The sequence below is a fragment of the Chiloscyllium plagiosum genome, unplaced genomic scaffold (genome assembly GCF_037043375.1).
Source record: "Chiloscyllium plagiosum isolate Xiang-an unplaced genomic scaffold, Cpla_swu_hap1 HiC_scaffold_3, whole genome shotgun sequence".
NCBI classification, from domain to species: domain Eukaryota; kingdom Metazoa; phylum Chordata; class Chondrichthyes; order Orectolobiformes; family Hemiscylliidae; genus Chiloscyllium; species Chiloscyllium plagiosum.
Genome location: NW_028270141.1, coordinates 25,002,190 through 25,026,067, shown reverse-complemented (window position 1 = coordinate 25,026,067; position 23,878 = coordinate 25,002,190). Strand labels below are relative to the sequence as shown.

The window sequence follows — 23,878 nt, the reverse complement described above, 5'->3', positions numbered from 1 at the left end:
TACCACAAGATTAATGTTTTCAAGTACAGGGTTAAGGAGAGTTTTAGTATTTGTGATTTGCCTACACCCCTATTTTTAAAGAGGCATTTTTAAATACATGTTTGATGAGCTTCACAGACAAATATTCTGCAAACTCCCTTTGGAATAGTGGGGAGCATGCTTTGTGAAAATGTCATCTGCCTGTGCTGCAATTATTGACACTTCAGCAATCATGTTCACAATGCAGAATGGGTCGAATTCAGGTGAGTACCAGAACCAGCAATCATTCTCTGGAATGAGAACAAGGCCATTTTCTTTCATTTCCCATCAACACAACTATCAAGGCCTTAATTACAAGGCAAGTGTCAGGCCTGGCTGGTGAAAGGCTTATTATTATACAGCTCAGCGTCAAATCAGTTTTGTATTGATGAGCAGCAGAAATGAGAAAACGAGGCTTGGGCCCACAAGAAAGAACAAAAAGCCTCTGGCCAGACAAAAAAAATAGGCATGTCTCATTTGTAATAGACTGTTTTCAACTGCAGTGGTCATGATGCTTTTCTGGTACCAATCACAAAAGTTAGGTTACACTGCCTCAAATATAGGATGAAAAGTTATTTTTAATTAATTCATTACTTTGACTAATTATACATCAAGACAGCAGAATATTTTAAACTTGCCTGAAAAAAAAATGACCTTATCTGCTTCAAGGAATTAAACTTTGAACATGCTTCTGCTGTTCCATAAATGATAGAAAAAAATATCCATTTTCTGTTTTATTCTGTAGTTGGGACTTAAAAGACCAGCTCCCATTCCCCCGCCCCATCCAAAAAGAGATGGCCTTCTGTAATGAGTTTTTGTTTTAAATAGCACCACAGCAAAATGAATGTCACTGAGGACAATTAACCATCAGCTGCTGCCTGATACAGTAGGATTAAAGACTGTCCACAAGCTCTGCCAGTTTTAGCAGACACAGAAGTATAGCTTTTTTTCTGAACCTATATGTCACTTTACATTTAAGAAAAATATGTTTTAGCTATCAGTTGCTTATATTAAAGATTCTTATTATCATGCTCATCTTCCACAAATAGTTACCACAAATTGCATCTCTAATATAGATAGGTATGTTCCTTTGTACCTGGTTTTATTTATGTTATGCTGCTTCCTGCCACGACACTTAAAACAAGGGAGTGAGAGAAAGTCATCTATTCATTGAGTCTGCCCCTCCCAAAAAAGCGGAATGATGTTGACTGATAGATAATTAGCTAGAATACCAGGAGAATTCAATTGGTCTTCTTTGAATAGTGTCATTGAGTTTCGAACATTAGATGGGGCAAATGATATTGGAATGAATAAAAAAATCTCTCTATGGCCACACTGGTGGTAAGCAGATCTTGTACTGATAGTAGCAGCAGATGCTGGGGTGTAGGTAGGTCCTGGGCTGCTAAAAGATGAAGGAGGGAAATTTGCAGTGAAATGGAACATTAGCAACCAAAGAAACCTTTGACAAAATAAAAGAGGCCTTGATCATATATGTGCATAACATGAGACATGGAGAAATATTATTTCCCTTTTTTCAAAAGAAAACACAGCTATGCCTAGAAATCAATGCCCAGTTAACTTGAATTCAATTGTTGGTAAACTGAAATACTCTAAAATACAAGTTGAAACTATTAAACACTAGGGCTAATCAGTACAGAGAATCAACAGAACATGTTCACCATATCTCTTCACTTTAGAAATAAGTTACGAAAGAAAGTCGTAGATGAGCTTTAAATAATTTTCAAAATGCACACTAAAAGTTTCCAAGCTAGATAATGTACACAATAGGACAATAGCTGACGGATTTTTTTTCTCATATGTGAAAGTTGTTGGCAAGGTTAACATTTTTTCCACAGCTCTCATTGCCCTTTGAACTACCCTTTGGCTTTCTTGGACATTTGAGAGGACAACAAAGAGTCAACTGCATTGCTGTGGGTCTGGAGTCACATGTATGTTAGGCCAGGCGTAATCATCTGTGAGCACCATTACCTAATCAGCTGGGTTTTTAAAACAATACATTGCTGCCCTTAGATCAGTTTTTAATTCCAGATTTTATGTTTCACAGAGGTCTGCTTTGGGGGTTGGGGGTGGGGGGGGGTGGGGTTGCAGGGGCAACTTAAAATTTTCTATTGCACCAATGATGCAGAGTACACAGAGGAGGCTGAGATCTTCTACTTTTGTAGGTGATGAACTTGGAACCCAGAAGGTAGGTACTACCTGTATAGGTAGACTTTTGGCTAGCAGCTCTCACCAGACAAATTTTCCATCTCTGGGGTCTTTATTTCAGGGGAATAACCACTAGTTGACTTGCCACAGCCTCATAGGCATATGGTTCATCACGCCTTCCCCACAATGTTTTGCACCAGTTCTCCTCCCAGCAGGCGAGACCAACACCTCCACAAGAATCTGCCCAGTGGAACAATATGAACATTTGCTAACATGGTTGAATTGTGATGAGAATGATGGAAAACCTAAAGAGATCACCAAACAGGTGGCAGCTGCAGTTCAAGTGAAAAATGTGAAAGTGTTCCACTTCCAAGTAGGGTGGAAAAGGAAACACAACTTAAATGATAAGTTTTCAAGGAAGTAGAGAGACCTCAGTACATAAGTGCACAGTTTAGTCAAATCTTTGTCCTATTCATTATTGGACTACTAGCAAGACCAGCATTGATTGCCATTCTTTAATTGCCCTTGAGAACTCATTAAAGGAAAAATTCTTAAACTGGTGCAGGTAGTGTTGGTCTTGGTATGCCCATAGTGCTGTTAGAGAAGGATTATAGAATGCCTACAGTGTAGAAGGAGGTCATTCGGTCCACTGTGTCTGCAGTTCCTATCTGACTGTGTATCATGACATGTGCTACTTGCCTATCACTTCCCTGTAGCCCTGTACATTTCATGCACTCTTGAATGCCTCAATTAAACCTGCCTGCACCACATTTCTGGGCAGTACATTTCAGACACTAACTACTCACTGTGTGAAAACAGTTCTTCTCACATTGCATTTACTTCTTTTGCCAATTATTTTAAATCTGTGCTATTTTGTTTTGATTCTATTCTGAATGGGAATAGTTTCTCCCTATCTGCACTTTGCAGCCTCCCCCCACACCCCCCCCCCCCCCCCCCCTTCAGATGATTTTAAAGCTTCTATCAAATATTTTCTTACTTTCACCTCTCCAAAGGAAACAGTCTCAACTTACCCAATCTATCTTCATAACTGAAATTTCTCACCCCTGGAACCAGTGTCTTACACAAATTCAACATAATTTCAATGTTCTTATACATATTAATAAGGCTAAGGATATATGCACTTTACTAACTGCTCTCTCGAATTGTCTCATTCCTGATGAAAGGCTTATGCCTGAAATGTTGACTCTCCTGTTCCTTGGATGCTACCTGCCCTGCTGTGCTTTTCCAGTGTCATACTTTTCGACTCTGACTCTCCAACATCCTCACCTACTCTCTCCCTCACTCTCTCTTTCTCTCTCTCCACCACCTCCCCAACTGTTCTACCATGTTTAATGTCTTACGCATACATACACCCAGGTCTCTTTTCTCCTGCATACCCTTTAGAATAGTATGCTGTATAATAGACTGTGTCTCCATGTTCTTTTGATCAAAATATATCACCTCACACTTCTTCACACAGAAATCCATCTGCCATTTGTCTGCTCTCTCCGTCAACTAGTCAATGTCTTTTTTAAGTCCTACACTGTCCTTCTCACTGTTTACAAGGCTTCCAAGTTTTGGAAGCTTTGGAACTGTCCCAATTCTAGACCATTTCTATATAGGGGAAGCAAGGGCTCCAATACCACTACGTGAAGAATTCTATGACAAAAATTCCTTCAGCTCAGAAAATATCCATGAACCATCACTCTGTGTTTCCTATCCCACAGTCTATTTCATTTCTCCACTGCTACTTGTCCTTCTTATTTCATGAGCTCAAATTTTGATACATTACTGTATCAAATGCCTTTCAGATGTCTATGTACACCACATCAACAGTATTACTCTCATCAATACTCTCTGTTGTCTCTTCAATAAACTCCAGCAGGTCAGTTAAACATGATTTTCCCTTAAAACATCCATGCTGGCTCTCATTAATTATGCCACATTTGTCTGTGTGATTGCTAATCCTATTCTGAATTACTGTTTCAAGAAGTTTCCCTCTACCAAAATTAAACTTTTTGGCCTGTAATTGCTGGGCATACCCTTAAACCTATTTTTGAACAGGGTATGATGTTTGCAATTCTCCAATCATCTGGTACCATCGCTGAGTCTAAGGAAAACAAAAATTTTGTCTATGCCTCTACAATTTTCACTCTCGTTTACAGTACTTCGGTATCCATGGATGAAGCGTCAGTTACCTGGATGGCTTGTTTGCAATGTAGAGTAATGCCAACAACATGGATTCAATTTCTGCACCAGCTGAGGTGATAGCTGAAGTGACTCAACCTTGCCTGAAGCATGGCGACCCTCAGGTTAAACCACCACCAGTCCCCCCCACTCTCTCTCTCTCTCTAATGAAAGAACATCCCTATGACCTGAAAGAACTTAGGAAAATTTAACTTTATCCTTGAATGCATTTCATCTGGTTCTGAGGCTGTGGCAAATTAAACAACTGACAGTCCATGCAGTATGTTTTCCTTACAGGTTTTAAACCCTTCTACTGATTACATTTCCTCATTTGGCACCATGACCTGGACAGCATCTACTATCTTGATAAAGACAGATTCAAAGTATTAAGACCTAAGCCATGTCTCTGTTTCCATGTGTACTGATCCCTAATTAGCTTCCTTCTTTTTACCCCTTTACTATTTATATACCGATATAAGACTTTGGGATTCATTTTATGTAAGCTGCCAATTCCTTATCATAACCTCTATTTACTTCTCTTCCTTGCTTTTTTGCCTCCATTTTGAATCTTTCATTTCCAGCTTGGATTCAATTATATTATCTCAGTGACAAGCATTTTTTTTTCCCTTACCTTAATTTATTTAATTTTAAATTAAGTGGGGGTAGGTATAGGACAGATGTTAGGGGTAGGTTCTTTACTCAGCGAGTCGCGAGTTCATGGAATGTCCTGCCAGTAGCAGTGGTGGACTCTCCCTCATTATGGGCATTTAAGCGGGCATTGGATAGGCATATGGAGGATAGTGGTTGTGTAGGTTAGGTGGGCTTGGATCAGCGCAACATCGAGGGCCGAAGGGCCTGTACTGCGCTGTATTCTTCTATGTTCTATGTTCTATCATCTTTTTCACCTTGAAGCTCTGGATTTGTTTTTCCCTAAATTTCTCTTTTGAGGGAAAACATCTTGACTGTGCTTAAACCATCTCTTATTTCAAGGTGGCCCATTGTTCAGCTACATATCTTTTCTGCCAACCTCTGACTCCAGTCTATTTGGCCCAACTCCATTTGTGGCCCATTGAAGTTAGTTCTCATTCCACTTAATTATTATTATTCTAATTTTGTAACTTTTTCCACGTTCATGATCACTGTTCCCTTGTTATAAGTCAGTCATCTCAGCTCCAGGACATCTCTGCAGGGGTACATCAGGATAGTGTCCCAGGCCCAACCACTGAGAGCTGTTTCGTCAGTGACCTATCTCTATCATAAAGTCAGAAATGGAGATGTACAGTGATGACAATGTTCAGCACCATTTGCAACTCCACAGATACATAGGCAGTCTGTGTCCATATGCAGCAAGACCTCAACAATATCCACGCTGACAAGAGGCAAGTAACATTCGTGCCACACACATGCCATGTAATGACCATCTCCACAAGACAGAATCCAATCATCACCTATTGACATTCAATTGTATCGCCATTCCTGAATGCCCTAATTTCAACATCTGAAGATTATCAAGACCAGAAGCTAAATTGAATGAGCCATATAAATACTGTGGCTACAAAAGTAGGCAAGGTATTCTGCAGCAACTAGGGCAGATTGCCACTACCTTCCTGAGGGCGCTTAGGGATGAGTATAAAAGCATGGCCCAGCCAGCGATACCTACATCCCAGGGTTGAATTTAGTAAAATCAGCCCCCAATTGAAACTTGATCTATTTGAGTCATGTTATTCCCCAGAATCACACCCAGTAAAGCTTCCCTTTTCTTGAGACTGAAGAAATACTACTGCAGAAATTCTCCTGAACAGAATCAAGGAATGTCCATCTGCCCTTCACATGAAGACTAATCAAATCTACATTTAGATAATTAAAGTTCCCTCTCATAACTTGCACCTCTCTGTAACTTCCCCGCAATTTGTTCCTTTATATCCTTAATATTTGTTAGTGGAATAGCATTGTACTAACGTTTATTTTTATTTCTTAGCTTGAGCAAATCAGTTCAGTCTTTGACCTCTCCGAGACATTCTCATTCTCCAGCAGTGCAATGCTCTCCTTAACCAACATTTTCAGTCATGTTCCTTTCCTTCTTTTCCTGTCTTTCCTGAGGGGCTTATGTCCAAAAATATTTACTCTCAAGCTAGGTCACTGTCACAGCCACAACATCATAGTTCCACATTGCAATTTGCGCTTGTAACACACCAATCTTACATGCCATACTCTGTGTGTTTGCACACATGCACTATAACCCTGATTTAGAATGTTCTCATTACATCCTTATTCCGACTCCACCTAGTAACTTACTGTTCTCTGTGCTAGTCCCCACTGACTCTTAATATTTTGCATGCCGTGAAATTCCTCCCTGATATTTTCCCCTGGTTTCCACCTGATTTAAACCTGATCCCTCAGCCATTGCATAAGGAACCCAATCCTGGCTCTGTTCAGTTGTACCTGTCTGGCCTCTACATGTGCCATCTTCCCCAGAACAAGTCCCAGTGTCCCAGAAATCTAAAGCCCTCCCTTGCGCATCATCCTTCCAGCCACATATTCACTTGCCTTATCCTCTTACTTGCACGTAACATTGGGAGTTATTCTGGGATTTTTGCTTTTGAGATCCTACATGCTAATTTTCTATCTATCTACCTGACTGAAGGACCACATCACCACGCGCACCCCCCCCCCCCCACCCCCACCCCCCACTTGATTCATTGCTACCAATGTGGACCATAACCACTAGATGTTCACGCTCCTTTAAAATAATGTCCTTCAGTCACTCTGTGCCATCTTTGACCCTGGTATCATAGAAGCAGTAGGTCACGTTTACAGCTGCAAAAATGTCTGTCTGTTCCTCTAACAAACAAATCCCATATCGCTGCAGGAGTTCAAAGCTTTGATCCAGTGAAAAATGAAGAAATGGCAAAACACTGCCAAATCAGGGTGGGGTGTGACTTTGATGGGAACTTTGTAGGTGGTGCTCTTCCCATTTTCCTGCTGTTCTTGTTTTTCTCAATGATTGAAGTCATGCTTTTGGAAGGCACTGTCAAAGAATCCTTGCTGAGTTGCTTACTGCACTTCGAAGTTGATACAACTACTACTATGTGCCAATAGTGGAGGAAATGAATACTTAGAATGGTGGATGGGGTGTCGATCAAGTGGGTTGCATTGTATTGGATGGTGAAGAGCTTCCTGAGTGTTGTTGAAGTTGCACTCATCCACAAAAGTGAAGAGTATTCTATTATAAATCTACTTTGTGCCTTGCAGATTACAGACAGGCTTTTTGAGGAGATGAGATGCTTCACACAGAAATCCCAATGTCTAACAGGTGACAAAAATAAACAGGATTCATGGGCTGAATTTTACAGTATCTTGGTTAAGTGCAAGTTGCAACGAGTTTGATGATGTGATTCTCGCATCTAGGCTGAATTAAATTTCTCTTTGTATTTTACAAAACACACAACATTAAATGCCATTCCTGTCTTACTGCTGAGTATTAGCCCCTATTTCCACCTTATCATGCCATGCGCTGGTCCTGGAATAACTTGCCACTCATTGGTTATCCACCCTAAGACCAGCATCCCTTGCATCAGTGCCATCTTTGAGAGCCCTGGATTAGTGCTGGCAATTGGCACCTGCCCTGCTTTTTGTTGGGGACTGAGGTGAGATGGCACATGGTTCTCTGGAGGTCCTGGGAGACAGGGTGCCTTCAGTGAGGACAATCCTCCTCCCAAAGGATTGGCAGGGGAGACCTTGATACTGCACTGTGTCAGTCTGGACAAAACTTGGTACCCAGTTCAGTGCCATCTCCGCAGTGTGCACAGAACAATATGACAGTGCTGCAAGAAGGTGAATGACCTTCTCTACTCCGCACCCACCTCCCAGTGAGGCTCATGCTTTTCAATCCCCTCTGTTGCATGCACATCTTCCCTCATTTCCTTTTCTCATCTCTCCATCCTTCCCCAGCATGAGCCCTGCATTCCATCTGCATTGTCTCTTCACTCTCTCAGAATATCTCAATACCTTTCCCTTGCATGCACCAACGCTAACAGCCATGTCATCCATCCACTTGGGTCTTAGCCATTGATCCCTTTGCAGGAAAAGACATCCCATGACTCTTCAACCAAATAAGGACCTCTTGATGTTGCACTGAATCACGAACATTATCTAGGCAGTCATCATTGGGCATGCATGTAACCAGTGGCTATGACATCTTTGACCTCTTGGCTTGTACAGATATACCCAATGATGTGGGTACATAGGCAGAGGGCTGCTTATCTTCCCAGAGGGTATAATCCTTTACCCTTGGACAACAATTTCCAGGACTGGAAGAATAATTGACAAGGCTGGCGGAATAATTAACAAGGTTACCTCCTGGCGTCCCCGCTATACCAACCAACTTAGGTGCCAAAATATTTGTGGGTTTGATATGCAAAATGCACAGGAGATGAGTGGCAGAAGAGCACCTCACATTGACTGTTACATATATGGGTAAGACAGAAACACTCCATGCTACCGGCAATCGGAGGGGAGCCAGAGACCAAATACTTGCTCAGCCCCAGACAAGAGATAACGGTGGCACAGTGGTTAGCACTGCTGCCTCACAGCACCAGAGACCTGGGTTCAATTCCTGCCTCGGGCAACTGTCTGTGTGGAATTTGTACATTCTTCCCGTGTCTGCGTGGGTTTCCTCTGGGTACTCCGGTTTCCTCCCACAGTCCAAATATGTGCAGGTTAGGTGAATTGGCGTGCAAAAGTGCCCATAGTGTTAGGTGCAAGGGTAAATGTAGGTGAATGGGTCTAGGTAGGTTGTTCTTCAGAGGGTCGGTGTGGACTTGTTGGGCTGAAGGGCCTGTTTCTGCACTGTAAGTAATCTAATCTAATCTGTCAGAGAAACCATGGTCTTAGCAATCAAGAACCTCAAAAACAAAATGAGATGCAGCATTGGTAGACAGACATTCAGGACAGACTGGCCCTCATCGCTGCAAGGCTAGGGCAAAGCAGCCAGTCCTGTGATGCACTGGATATCATTGCTCAGAACCTGGAGCAATGCATTCAGCCCAGTTACTTCCTGTTTGCCTCTACTTTCAGCCTGTAAAAACAACTCAGAAAATACAATTTAATCAGATTTTATCTCTACCCATAAAATTCTATGGATGGGCTGGTGACTATAATGGAAGACAGACCCTCAGAATGCGCTAGAGAGTTATGCACTTCATAGCCCAGGCCTTGATCCTCAGGGTCAAAGGCAGAGTAAGAGTCGGGTTCAGAGTCTGAGTCTCTCCAATCTCACAAGGAGACAGGGCAGTGTCAGGTGGCTCCCAAGCCACACACAGGTCTCTCAGAAGTCTCCACTCAGGGCACTTTGAAGTTAGCCAGGTTCCTCCTCCTCCCCAATCCTGCCTGTTTCCTTCCAACCCTTGGAAAATCAAGGTACGAGGGGTCAACTTGCCAATGGGCTCCACTACAGAATACACCACCTCCACCCCAACTGTGGAACAGGGTAATGTAGTGAGGCTCAGTGGCAGGGAGAGAAAAAGATGGACTAAGAACCAAGGCTAATGGTAATTCAGAGAGTATGTTTTGCTAATAAGTATTGGTTTTTCATTGTTGATCTGATTGTCCACGTCTCTGTCTTGGGCCTAGAGATGCCCATTGTGTCCAGTGGCATTACTCCTTGGGAACAAGGCACAGTAGTAGTGGGTTTTTGATAAGTACCAAGTACCTTGTGTGGGAGCAGAGGTAATTGCATATGTACATGGCATTATTTACTCTGACAGCTTAGCACCCCACCCCCTTCAATGTTGCAGCTGTTTGGCAACTCAGTACATGAAAGTTGTCTATCTCAGGCAGTTCCCCAGCAGCGAAGGTGCAAGACTGCAGGATGGCCAGAGATTGGCCAGCACATCAAGTGTTCACAGCCAATGGCTTTCCCATGTGAAAACTGGTTGCAGATGAAGCCTCTCCCTGACATATTAGTTCACTTACCCTGCCCATGGTAAGTGCTTTTGCAGCTGTTCTCCTAAACATTTTGCACTCTCCATGTGCATTGACAGCGAGTGGTCCTCTATCACAGGCTTTCAGCCTCAACGCTGACATATTGCTGAGATCCCCTAGCCTTGTGCATGTACCCATACCTGCACACCTGATCTCTCTCCGCAACACTCACCTCCCCTTTTCCCCTTAATTTCTGTGAATGGATGTGATTGCATGATCATGCCTCAACCACCCCTCAAGTGAATTGTACACTGGCCAGATTTGCTCAGGCCTTGGCTTTTGGACACACATGTACCTGAGTGCAGCAGGTCTCCCCTTCAGCCCACCCCTGACTGGCCCCTATGGAGGTAAAGGCTGAAGCATTACCTGCCCCCTTCCCTTCCCCGCAACCGCAGAGGCATGAGGCACTGTGAAAAGCTACCTGGACCTGCTTGGACGCAGCTAAATCTTTTGATGGGTATGGGAGGTTGACTAACTGCTCTAAACCCGTTTGACTGATGGGTCCCCCAATGGACTTCACATATGGTGCACTGCTTGCTGCAGATGCATATGTTTGGTGCAAACACTGAGGCCATCTGGTGTAGATGACTGACTTGGCATGCTAATGTATTACAAGATATTTGCCTAAATTGCCCGTAGTGTCCAGGGATGTGCAGGCTAGGTGGATTAGCCGAGGGAAATGCAGGGTTACAGCGATAGAGTAGGGGAGGGGGCTGGGTGGGATGCTCTTCGGAGGGGTCGGTGTGGACTTCCACACTGTCAGGATTCTTGATTCCATGATTTGTGCCTATGACTGACTGCCACACTGCATGGCCACTTACCTGCTTGTGGAATTATACCGATTGCCACTGCAAAGCACAGCAGTGCAAAACAAGGCATCCGCACAATGGGAATGCCAGTGGGTTCCAGGTGAATGAGTGCTGAGAGAACCAGGAACAGCCCTGGCAGGCAGCCTGGTCCACTCTGCGGACCATGTGCCTGTACTTGTGCAGTAATTATGACCAATGCAGCCTTGCTCGCATGCCAGTGAAACTGATCTAGGCTGCAGGGTACACTGTCGGTGCATTGGATAGATACCATGATGGTGGAATTGGCTCCCTGAAAATCAGACACCAATGTTATTGGTGGAAACGTTGATGTGGCAGGTGCTTGTGGATATTGCCCCACCCTGCAGTTTACGCGTGGGCAAGATAGAGGTTGTTCAAAGGAGACAGTGAATTGAATGCACCAGGGACCCGCTCTGGTTTTCAAGTTGAGTTTGCCCCTATTTTGCTTCATGAGCTAAGACCATAACCGGAATATTAATGAGATGATTCGGGCCATCAACAAGAACCTTAACAAGCATTAATCATGGTCAATTAGCAACTCACTATTTGAGGTCTCACCACACTATTTGTTAAGAGTAAAAGATGGGGACAATATGATCTTGATGTCGGGCTGCTCCTCATTGAACCTCTCTCCTGAATCTGCTATACACCTCAATGTAGCCTACGTTGCTCAGACCCCTATAAAATTCCATCTCATGATTTTGTATGTATGGGCTTAGAAAACAAATATAATAGGGTGATGTACTTACACAATACCTTAATTACACTGTAGGCAATTTAAGACTTCACATTATATAAAAGATATAGAATGTTACAACACAGAAGGGGGACATTGAGCCAATCATGCCGATGTCAGCTTTTTGAAAGGTTTACCAGTGAGTCCCACTTTCCTGCCAATTGTTTAGATAAAATCAATGTAATTATAGATTCATTAGATAGTGCAAGGGAGTTAAGCAGAGTCCAGCTCCTCTGTAGAAATTATTGTTCGAAGAGGAGAGCAAAACACATCATTATATTTATAAGGGACTTAGATTGTTGCTCAAAAATGGGAACATTAAAGGATATGGAGGTGGGAAGTGCAGCCAGAGTAAGTGGCTCATGTGGAGAAAAAACCCTGCCCAGATTGGATGAGTCAAATAGTCTGCTGTGCTGCAACATTTTAAGATTATGCAATCTGCTCATCCCCAGATTCATTCTTAGCAAATGTTCTGCTTCTCAAAAACCAGTGCAGTTGATTAATAGTTTCTTTCTGCAGCATACAATTTGCTGTCTCTTGAACTGTCCAGAAAGTTGAAATGTACCATAAGAAATCATATTCTCCTTCTAGCTCCTACCTGCTGACTTCCTTTTACACACGTCTCACTCTCAGCAGTGCTTTGAAGTGCACTGGCATGCTTAATTCACTAATTGCCACTTGCCAGCTGTGACGTTACAGACTTTTCAGATTCTACAGGGCAGCCTTAAAAATCCACTTACAAAAAAGGTCATAACTATAAAAATGCAAGACAAAAAAAAATCAAATTTTATCAAGATCACCTCCCTTCCAGGAATTTGCCTCTTTATAACATACAGCGTTAATATAACCACCTCTATTAAAAATTAGTATAAAACTAATCTGCATGTACTATCTATTGGCAACATCATACCTAACATTTGGACAAGGACCAGATGCACTCTGGTTAAAAAAAAGACACAGACCTCAGAAACATTCACAAAAGTAAGTGAAACATACAGATGTCACTGATATAAATAGGCACACCAGTGTGCGCACACATATGACAGCTGGTACATGCAACTGTAAACGTACGGTTAACATATTCCTTAAAAATAACAAGGAAAAGACTGCTCTTTATGAATTAAGTATTCTTCCACTACATTTATTTTACTATTTTCCCAATGATATTTATATTTATTATTGCTCTATTTTATCCTTAATTGCTTTCTCTTGCATTCTGAATTATATCTTTAACAATCAGTTTTACACATCTTATATGCTACCATTTTACTCTTTTTCTTGCAATATTTCATTTCAGTGTTTTTTCACTTTTTGGTTTCTAATTATCTTTTTGCACTTCATTTGAATTTATCATTTAACGTTACTTCTCCCATATGTATTCTGTTTGGGTATTTGGACAAACAGAGGAGTAAATATGCAGAGAATGGGGATTGAATGGACTATGGAAGGAAATGAGAAAGCACTATAAAGTGAGGCACTAAAAAAGAAAATATGGAGAAAACTGAAGAATGCATACAATGATATGCATTGTATAATGAAATTAAATTAGCGAATAAGGCAGGTAAAACTCGATCCAAAATCGAAAAATTAGTAAAGGTAAGACGTAATGAAAATCAACCAGGAAATGTTACAGAAAAAAATTAAGAAAATTATCAGAGGCAACAAGAGAACAACCCATTAAGAAAAGGGCAAAAACTGGCAGAATTAAGAAGTCTGTCATCCAACTACATTTAGCAATAAAAAATGTAAATACAAATTAGCTTCAAAAATTCATCAAGGCCAAAGAAAATGCAGGATCCATAAATATACATGCACAATTTTACTGCTAGCTTCCTATATATTTTAGATGACAAATTAGGCCATTAAGGCAGAAAAACTTTCAAAATACTGATGAATTTCATGATATCTCATGTTTGTCCAATGTGTTCCCACTCATACAACCTGCCTCGAAATCCAGGCAACCCAGACCTATGCAATGAAATCCTCCTTTCTCACAAAAACATAACCGAAATGATTTTGACCTGTCTTAGTTTAGTTTCCAGTAAGGGGGAGTTCACAACATTAAACAGCACATTACAAGATTGTCACTAAATTATCAGTGGCTATAACGCTGTGACTGCTATGGGAGAGGAAGTCATTTGGCTGAGAAACAGTGAATACTCTCTTGAGACAGAAAGCACGTATCTTCACTTGATGTGCCTGACTGGCAGTTCTTGACACTGATACTGGCTTCAAAATGAGGCTTTTTCTATTCTCCTGTGCTGCTATTTTCAGCCTTTAAAAACAACTCAGAAAATATAATTTAATCAGGTTTTCTCTCTAACGATGAAATTCTATTTTTCTGCTACTCTTATGTTATTAGCACAAGTCAGTCTACCTGCACACAAAACAGTCAACTAATCTAAAAATTAATCTCTTTTCCAGAAAACTGATAAGTGTATGTCATTTAAATGAGGCTTTATGCAATGATTGCCATCATCTTTAACACTCGCCATTAGGCTTTGTGGCTCTTGAGCCAACGTTATGTACTGAAAAAGCGATAACTTGCTTTCACTCAGTATTTGGGAGAGCAAATCCATCTGTTTAGCTTTCATTAAAAACACTACGGCTTAATGTCTGACTCCACCTCTTTCTCTGCATTTGCACTCAGGCTGAATTTGATTATGTGGTATTCCAATGTCCTATTTGGACCTGAGCTGATCTTTAAACCTTATATCCTCTCTCCCTTATCAAAACTGCAACATCACTGCCAAAGCCTCCAACACACCTGCAGCTGCTGACATACTCTGCGCTCCGGCACCTCACTTGACTTCAATGCGCTCCTCATAAATTCTCTTTCGACCATTCACAATTTGTAAATGATCCAAAACTCACCACTTGTACCTTGTGCGACAGCATATCGGCTCCCTTATCGTTACATTGAGTGCTGTAGTGCAGTAGTTATGTTACTGGACTGTTAACTAGAGGTAAAAACAATGACTGCAGATGCTGGAAACCAGATTCTGGATTAATGGTGCTGGAAGAGCACAGCAGTTCAGGCAGTATCCAAGGAGTAGCGAAATCGACGTTTCGGGCAAAAGCCCTTCATCAGGAATAAAGGCAGTGAGCCTGAAGCGGGGAGAGATAAGCTAGAGGAGGGTGGGGGTGGGGAGAAAGTAGCATTGAGTACAATGGGTGAGTGGGGGAGGGGATGAAGGTGATAGGTCAGGGAGGAGAGGGTGGAGTGGATAGGTGGAAAAGGAGATCGGTAGGTAGGACAAGTCCGGACAAGTAATGGGGACAGTGCTGAGCTAGGGACTAGTTTGGGACTAGGGTGAGGTGGGGGAAGGGGAAATGAGGAAACTGTTGAAGTCCACATTGATGCCCTGGGGTTGAAGTATTCCGAGGCGGAAGATGAGGCGTTCTTCCTCCAGGCATCTGGTGGTGAGGGAGCAGCGGTGAAGAAGGCCCAGGCCATCCTTATTTGGTCTGGCCTCCATGTGACTGCAGACCCACAACAATGTGTTTGACTCTTAACAGCCCTCTGGGCAATTAGGGATGGGCAATAAATGCTGGCCCAGACAGCGACGCCCTCATCCCACAAATGAATAAAGGAAAAAAAGTGTTCCAAAGACCACGTCACTTCTGCAAATGCAAGAGTCACAGAGTCATAGAGGTATACAGCATGGAAACGATCCTTCAGTCCAATACATCCATGCCAACCAGAAATCCTAAATTCATCTAGTCCCATTTACCAGCAATTGGCCAATATCCCTCTAAACCCTTCCTATTCATACACCCATCCAAGTGTGTTTTAAATGTTGTAATTATACCAGCCTCCACCACTTCCTCTGGCAGCTCATTCCTGACACACACCACCCTCTGTGTGAAAAAATTGCCCCTTAGGTCCCTTTTAAATCTTTTCCTTCTCACCTCAAACCTATGCCCTCTAGTTCTGGACTCTCCCACCCCAGGGGAAAGACCTTGTCTATTTATCCTATCTATGCACCTCATGCTTTTATAAACCTCTAACAGGTCACCCCTCAATCTCCAATGCTTCAAGAAAAATAGCCCGAGCCTATTTAGCCTTTCCCTATAGCTCAATCCTTCCAACCCTGCCAACATCCTTGTAAATCTTTTTTGACCCCATTCAAATTTCATGACATTCTTCTTATAAGAGAGAGACCAAAATTGCACGCAATATTCCAGAAGTTACTTGAGTTAAAATAAAACCCATAAATGTTGGAAACCCAAAAGAGGAAATGCCAACAGGATCAATAAATGTTTCGGGTATAATGTTCACCAGAACTGGCACTCCAATGATGACCAGTACCATCAACAATGTAGGTGTTTTGCAACAAATAGATAGTTTACCCTAAGAAAGGTAGTTTGCACAAAATCTTTTGATTTTGAAAGGCTTGTTACCTGAAACTTTAAAACTGGCATTAAATCAGAATGTAATAACATGGAACAGTTACAAAAATAATTTACAGTCACTGATATATGGTGAAAAATACAATAGTATTGTGTTTGCAACTGCAAAGACAAATAGAACAGCAAGAAACACCGAACTGCAATCCAGCATTTACTAATTTCAAATCTGTCACTTTCAGGACACAATTCAATGAAACGACCAAGAACCTATGCTTGTGCTGATTGAGAATCCTTACAGCATGTCCAAAGTCTGTGTAGTGTTTACTTGAGAAAGACGTAATGATTTGAAATCAATTCAGAGTGATACTAAAAATTAACATGAGACAACATAATATGAACAAGTCGTTCAAAACAAATTCTAAAACAATCATTACTTTTCTTCTTCTGGGAGCAACTTCATTAACATTGTAACAGTAAGCTTTTAATCTGTCAGCTGCCTAATATACAGCTGGTGATGCAATAGGAAGTCATAGGGCGGTGAAACTGGACAAGAGCACGGACACAAAACAAGACATCCATTGCAGTGATCAGTATATTCGACAGATCCATGTCCCCACTCCCAACCCATTCTACTGCTATATAACTTTATGTTTTAGAAGGAAGCCTTGCCGTCCATCATGTTTCTGACGATTCTTTGAAAGAGCTTTCAATTAGTCCCATTTCTCTGCTCTTTCCCATAGCCCCGCATTTTTTATTCCTTTCCAAGTGTGTATCCAATTACCTTTTGAAAGCTACTATTCAATCTTCTTTCGCCAGCCTTTCAGGCAGTGCATTTCAAAACACTGCAATGAGAAAACAAAATCCCATTTCCTTTCTCGTTCTTCTGTTAATTTTCCAAAAGCTGTGTCCTCTGATTATCAATCCAATTTTCCAAAGCTCGATTGGATTTTGCCTTAATCTTCTCTGTGGGGTGAAGACCCATGACAACTTCTCCAGAATGTCCCCAGGACCAGAGGTGCTTCCACTTACTCCTGGTTTCATTTTCAGAGTCATAGAGATGTACAGCATGGAAACAGGTCCTTCGGTCCATGCCGACCAGATATCCCAACCCAATCTGATCCCACCTGCCAGCACACGGCCCATATCCCTCCAAACCCTTCCTATTCATATACCCATCCAAATGCCTCTTAAATGTTGCAATTGTACCAGCCTCCACCACATCCTCTGGCAGCTCATTCCATACACGTACCACCCTCTGCGTGAAAAAGTTGCCCCTTAGGTCTCTTTTATATCTTTCCCCTCTCACCCTAAACCTATGCCCTCTAGTTCTGGATTCCCCAATCCCAGGGAAAAGACTTTGCCTATTTATCCTATCCATGCTCCTCATAATTTTGTAAACCTCTATGAGGTCACCCCTCAGCCTCCGATGCTCCAGGGAAAACAGCCCCAGCCTGTTCAGCCTCTCCCTGTAGCTCAGATCCTCCAACCCTGGCAACATCCTTGTAAATCTTTTCTGAACCATTTCAAGTTTCACAACATCTTTCCGATAGGAAGGAGACCAGAATTGCACGCAATATTCCAACAGTGGCCTGACCAATGTCCTGTACAGCCGTAACATGACCGAGCCAGATAATGAAACGTCTGGATATCAAACCTACAGCTCAGCGAGCAAAGCTACACCATAAATTTTGCAAGATGTCACCATCTATTTCCCTACAGTCTATATCTTCCATATCCTTTTCCACAGTAAATACTGATGCAAATATTCATTTAGTATCTCCCCCATTTTTTGTGGCTCCACACAAAGGCCACCTTGCTGATCTTTGAGGGGCCCTATTCTCTCCCTAGTTACCCTTTTGTCCTTAACATATTTGTAAAAACCCTTTGGATACTCCCCATTTTCCCTCCTGATTTCCCTCTTAAGTATACTCCTATTTTTTTAGAATCCTCTTCTAAGGATTCACTCGATCTATCCTGTCTATATGTGACATATGCTTCCTTCTTTTTCTTTACTAAACCCTCAATTTCTTTAGTCATCCAGCATTCCCTACACCTACCAGCTTTCCCTTTCATCCTAACAGGAATGTACTTTCTCTGGATTCTTGTTATCTCATTTCTGAAGGCTTCCCATTTTCCAGCTGTCCCTTTACCTGTGAACATCTGCCTCCAATCAGCATTTGAAAGTTCTTGCCTAATACCGTCAAAATTGGCCTTTCTCCAATTTAGAACTTCAACTTTTAGATCTGGTCTATCCTTTTCCATCACTATTTTAAAACGAATAGAATTATGATCACTGGCCCCAAAGTGCTCCCCCTCTGACACCTCAGTCACCTGCCCAGCCTTATTTCCCAAGAGTCAGTCAAGTTTTGCACTTTCTCTAGTAGGTACATCCACATACCGAATCAGAAAATTGTCTTGTACACACTTAAGAAATTCCTCTCCATCTAAACCTTTAACACTATGGCAGTCCCAGTCGATGTTTTGAAAGTTAAAATCCCCTACCATAACTACACTATTATTCTTACAGATAGCTGAGATCTCCTTACAAGTTTGTTTCTCAATTTCCCTCTGACTATTGGGGGGGGGTCTATAATACAATCCCAATAAGGTGATCATCCATTTCTTATTTCTCAGTTCAGAAAACTCCTGCACATTATCTCTGAGGCTTTTATATTATTCCTAAAGTGTAGTGCCTAGAATGGGTCAAATAATCCACCTGCAATCTGAGCAGTGATTTATAATGGTTTAGAACATAACATTTTCTTTTATACTATTCAGGTCAGAATGCACTTAGTCACTGCTAGAAGAGTGGGACCATTTTCAGGTCAGGATCGTGATCAACTGTATTGCTTTGCCCAAAGCAAAGCAATTATCAGCCTCTCTCCAGTCTCTCCAACCAATCAAAAATGATGGTTGGTGTGACAGGTCCATTTTGTCAGAGGAAGCATTTCTAATTAAAGAGACCAGGACATGAGTGACAGGGGTGGGAATTTGGAGACCACAGCAACCGCAGGAATGGAGACCTGGGCCTATCATTCGTACCAGGAGGCCCTGCCATCGGGTCAAAGGTCAGTTCAACCAAAGACAGGAGGAGGAAAATAATCTCTCTAACCAAACATGGATGGAAGTAGCCAAGGAAGTCCACAGAAAGATGTGTTCACTTCAACCAGAAGGTTGTGCAGCAAGTCAATCCTAGATTTCAGGATGATATGGCAGGAGAATGGTATCAAAATGCAGGTGCCAAATCCCCCAGTCTGACTTGCCAACATTCTCCTAACAGCCTTCCTCGAAACAACACATCATGAAGCTCCACTTATTCCTCTTTCTGGGCATCTCATAGACCTAGACAAAAGCAAGTAACAACACTCACTCTTGGACAATTGTCCTGTCACACCTATTGTCGCAATTAATCAAAATGTATGGTGCCCTCTCTCCTCTCTAGACAAGACACTACCAGAACTCTCAGCTTTGCCCTCTTAAAAGTGAAAGAGATTTTAGCCATCCACAGCTGATCCAGGACAACCTGGTGCCAATAAATGTATTATACGCAAAGCGACTTTAACAGTACTTGAGACAACAATTATTTTTTTCTCAATTTAAGCAATATCTGGCCTAAATAATAGTAAGCCTGCTGAGTTTTATATTTCTTTTCCAGGTTTGGAGAACGGATGTGCATTCATTTTTCAAGGTAGTTTCATATATTTGCACAGTTCCCAGCTTTGTTTATAGTCTCTATTTTTCTTCTGAATAGGTTTTGATTGCAATGAAATTATTTATTTGTTACTTAAGGAGTTTGGTTGACTTGTTTCTGAAACTGAGTGATTTATGTCTGAAATAAAACAGTCCACTCCTCCACATGTCTGCCTATCTCTGACAACCGTTACTACCATCTTTATTGTTTACTACATTTCCAAATTTCACACCACCCACAAACTTAGAAATTAGGCACTGAATACATACCCAAGTCCAGATCTGTCAAGCAGGATAGCAGTCCTAATGCCAATCTGAGTGGAAAACATTATACTTTCCTTCATTCTGAAAAGGGCCACATTTACAACTCTGCTTTTTCAGCCAATTTCTTAACTACTTAACCAATGCCCCTTTAATCCTGTGGGCTACACTTTTAGTAGCAGGTTTTCTAAGTTGCACTTTATCAGATAGCTTTTGAAAATCTACACAAGCAACCCCAAGTGCACAACTATTTGTCTCTTGTATTTAATCTTTGAACCTAAGAAGGTTTGTCAGATAATGATTTGCCTGAACAAACCTGTGCTGAATGTCATTTATTTATTCAATTTGTTCAACTATCTTTTTATTTTTGACCCGGATTATTGTCTCTCAAATTTTCCCCACCACCAACTATCCACCAGCTACCAGACCTATCTCTCTCCAATTTCTGAACGGAGTTTATTTACAATTCTCTCATCTTCTGGCAGCAATCCAAGGAGGATTGAAAGATTGTCACTAAAGCTGTACCTATTTCCATCTTACGTCCCTCAGAAATCCAAGATGCATCACATTTGGTATTTGGATTTTCTATTTGGATCACTGCCAACTTACTCATTACCAAGTCTTTATTTTTATCCTATCTAATTTCTCTATTTGTTGAAATGGCTGCATCACCTTCTCCGAATACATAAATGCACAAATTCCAGTAGAAAATCCAAACTGCAGCCTAGGGAATTCCATCCTGCAGGTGATAAAATGTCATTTCACAGATGTCTAGACTGGAGATCTGCAGAAGCCTTTGATAAACAGTCATGTGAACTTAACTACTCATTTCACAATAATCATTAAAGTACTCAATTCTGGGTACTTCTGTGGCTGAAGCCATATTTCAACTGTAATCACAATTAAAAATGCATATATTCAGCCAGAAATAGATTTGTACATCTACCAAGAGAGAGGTGGAACAAAACCCTTCGGAGTAGTGACCTGCAATAATGTTTACTAGGCAAAAGTGAGGACTGCAGATGCTAGAGATTAGAATCAAGAGTGTGGTGCTGGAAAAGCACAGCAGGTCAGGCAGCATCCGAGGAGCAGGAGAATCAACATTTCGGGCAAAAGCCCTTCATCAGGAATGCTTACTAGTCAAATAGAAAGGTGAAAATGTAAGTTGATAAGCAGGGTGTCTATCTGAAATGTCAGAGCTTTTGGAAGATGAGGAGTGAGCTAGCCAGAAGTAGATGCAAGCACACAGCTTGAAGAACAGAATAGAAATAAAAGTGACTGCAAAGTGTTAAATCATGATGAGAGATTAAAAGCCAAGCATTCTCTGGAGATTAGAAGGTTAAGGAGTGACTTGATTGAAGTTTTCAAGGTATTATGAGGAAGAGAGAGGACAGATAGAGAAAGAAACAATTTCCACTGATTGTGGAGTCGAGGACAAGAGTGGTTTCCATTTAAGAATTAAAACCAGGGCTTTCAGGAGTGACATTAGAAAATATTACGGCATGTAATGGCTGGCAGAAGTTTGGAATTCTATTTTACAAATGGTAGTTGATGCTAGATCAATCATTAATTGTAAATATCTGATTACTAGATTTTTTTCTACCCAAAGAGAGGGGGAAGGTGGATAACACTGTATAATGGCAACAAATGTCTCTTAAAGAAGAGGAACACATGGAGCTAAAGACAGGATTGAAAGTGTTGGAACTTTGGCAGCTGGGGGAGTGTACCAAGATTCTCTTATTATTGCAATGCATGTCTTGCTGCACAACATCAACAGCAAGAGAGATTCCCAATATCAAACAAGGGGTGTGGAGTCAGGTCATTAGGTCATGTGATGAGACAGGTGGAAGAGATGACAAAATGAATGAATGCCAGGAACATGCCATTAAGTTCTTGGATGAGGTACCAGAAAAGGTTCAATTATCTAATCAGGGTTAACAAGGTAAGATCAGCTTTCAAGTGGCTATTCCTAACTACTGCAGCATTATTATCATGGATTGCTCAAGTCACAATACCTCTCCCCTTAACTCATTTACAATTTTTATCAATTAGTATTCAGGACTTCAACCCATTTCCTTAAAATCCCCCTCACAAACTAGCTGCTATAGAAGATTTAACAGTCACAACCTACATAGCTAGCTCTTCAAACATCATCTGGACATATCACAGCACACTCAAACATATTTCCCTCTTTCTTGCAGGAGAAGGTGATGTACTAGAGGCAGAAGCAACAAGAACTACCAACACATTTCACAAAAGCTTGGCATTAAGCCAATTTGGAAATATCACAATGGGTGACCAAAGGTTTGATCAAAGAGATGGATTGTATGGATGTAAGAATAGGAAGGGTTCAGAGGAATATGGGCCAAGTGCTGGCAAATGGGACTAGATTAATTTAAGATATCTGGCCAGCATCAACAAGTTGGACTTAAGAGTCTGTTTCCATGCTGTACCTCTCCATGATTCTGAGGCAAAGTGATAAAAATTCCATTCCTAAAGCACTCTGTGCTCAGAGCTAAACAGCTGAAATCATAAATTGAAAGGTTGCTTGGAAGAGATGCTAGTGAGCTCTGGCTGAATATCATCCACATCCATGTTATTGTGCTTTTGATGATGTCACTAACAGACAGCATGTTGATAAGAAATAGTCAACTGATTCAATTAACATCCAGAGAGTGGTGAATCTCTGGAAATCTGGAACCCAGAATCTGTGGTTGTTCAGTATTTGAGTAAATTGAATGGTGATTAATAGATATTTGGAGTCTCCTTCAGCTCCTGTTTTTTGGTTTTTGAATAAGGAAATACACAAGGTGAGTTCTTTGTTTTAATAGAATGCTGCAATGGTTATTCTAATAAATTGTGATTTTAAATGTCTATTTGTTAGGATTTTTCTCATGTCCAGTCAATTGAAGGAGTTATGAATGAGTGGAAAGACAAAGAGGGCTAACTGAGACAGCAAGGGGAAGAAGAATGACAATGCTTGTGAGTGAATGAATAGATGGAGATGAGTTCAGTAGAAAGCTGTGATTGTAGAGCTCTGACACATAGAAGTGGCCGTGTCTTTTATTCTACCTCCTCCCACTTCTGAAGTATGTCTTGTGGTCTTTTCCTTTATGCTCCCAGTTATGTTCTATTCCAGGCCACCCAAGCCTGAAGAAAATAATTGGTGAAGCAGCAGCACTGCAGGAAGAGCCTACTCTCTTTCTCTACAAGTGAATTTAGCATCAAACAGAACCTTTCAAATGTTCAGCAATAATCAAACATCTAACGCCTGTAATTCCTGCGTAAGCATTAAAGGTGCATACCTTGTGTATCAGTTTCTATTAAGTGAAGTAAGAACAAGGATTTGGTTAAGTGAGAACTTGGAAAATGGGAATGGTGGCTTTGAATTAAGAATTGTATGATCATTTGTCAATATATCTCTGCCTGTGACCAATAGGCATGCACATACCAATTACCTTACCAAGGTAGGTCGCTGTGCACTTTGAGGCTGGTGGGCTCCATTTCAATATTAAATAACCAGTTCGTTCAATAGAGGAATATCCAAACAGAATGTCCATACACAATCAGGAATACTGCTCACATGAATACAAATACCAACATTAATTAGTTGGCCTGAATAATTTATTTCACCTGAACAATGTTTTTTTTTCTTTTT

At 41.3% G+C, this 23,878-nt stretch overlaps 1 protein-coding gene across 18 annotated transcripts in view; it reads right to left on the bottom strand.

The window, feature by feature from the left end:
• LOC122541729 (myelin transcription factor 1-like protein) overlaps window positions 1-23,878 on the bottom strand; it is a 558,875-nt gene that overhangs the window by 346,074 nt on the left and 188,923 nt on the right. The gene's annotated exons all lie outside the window — the stretch shown is intronic.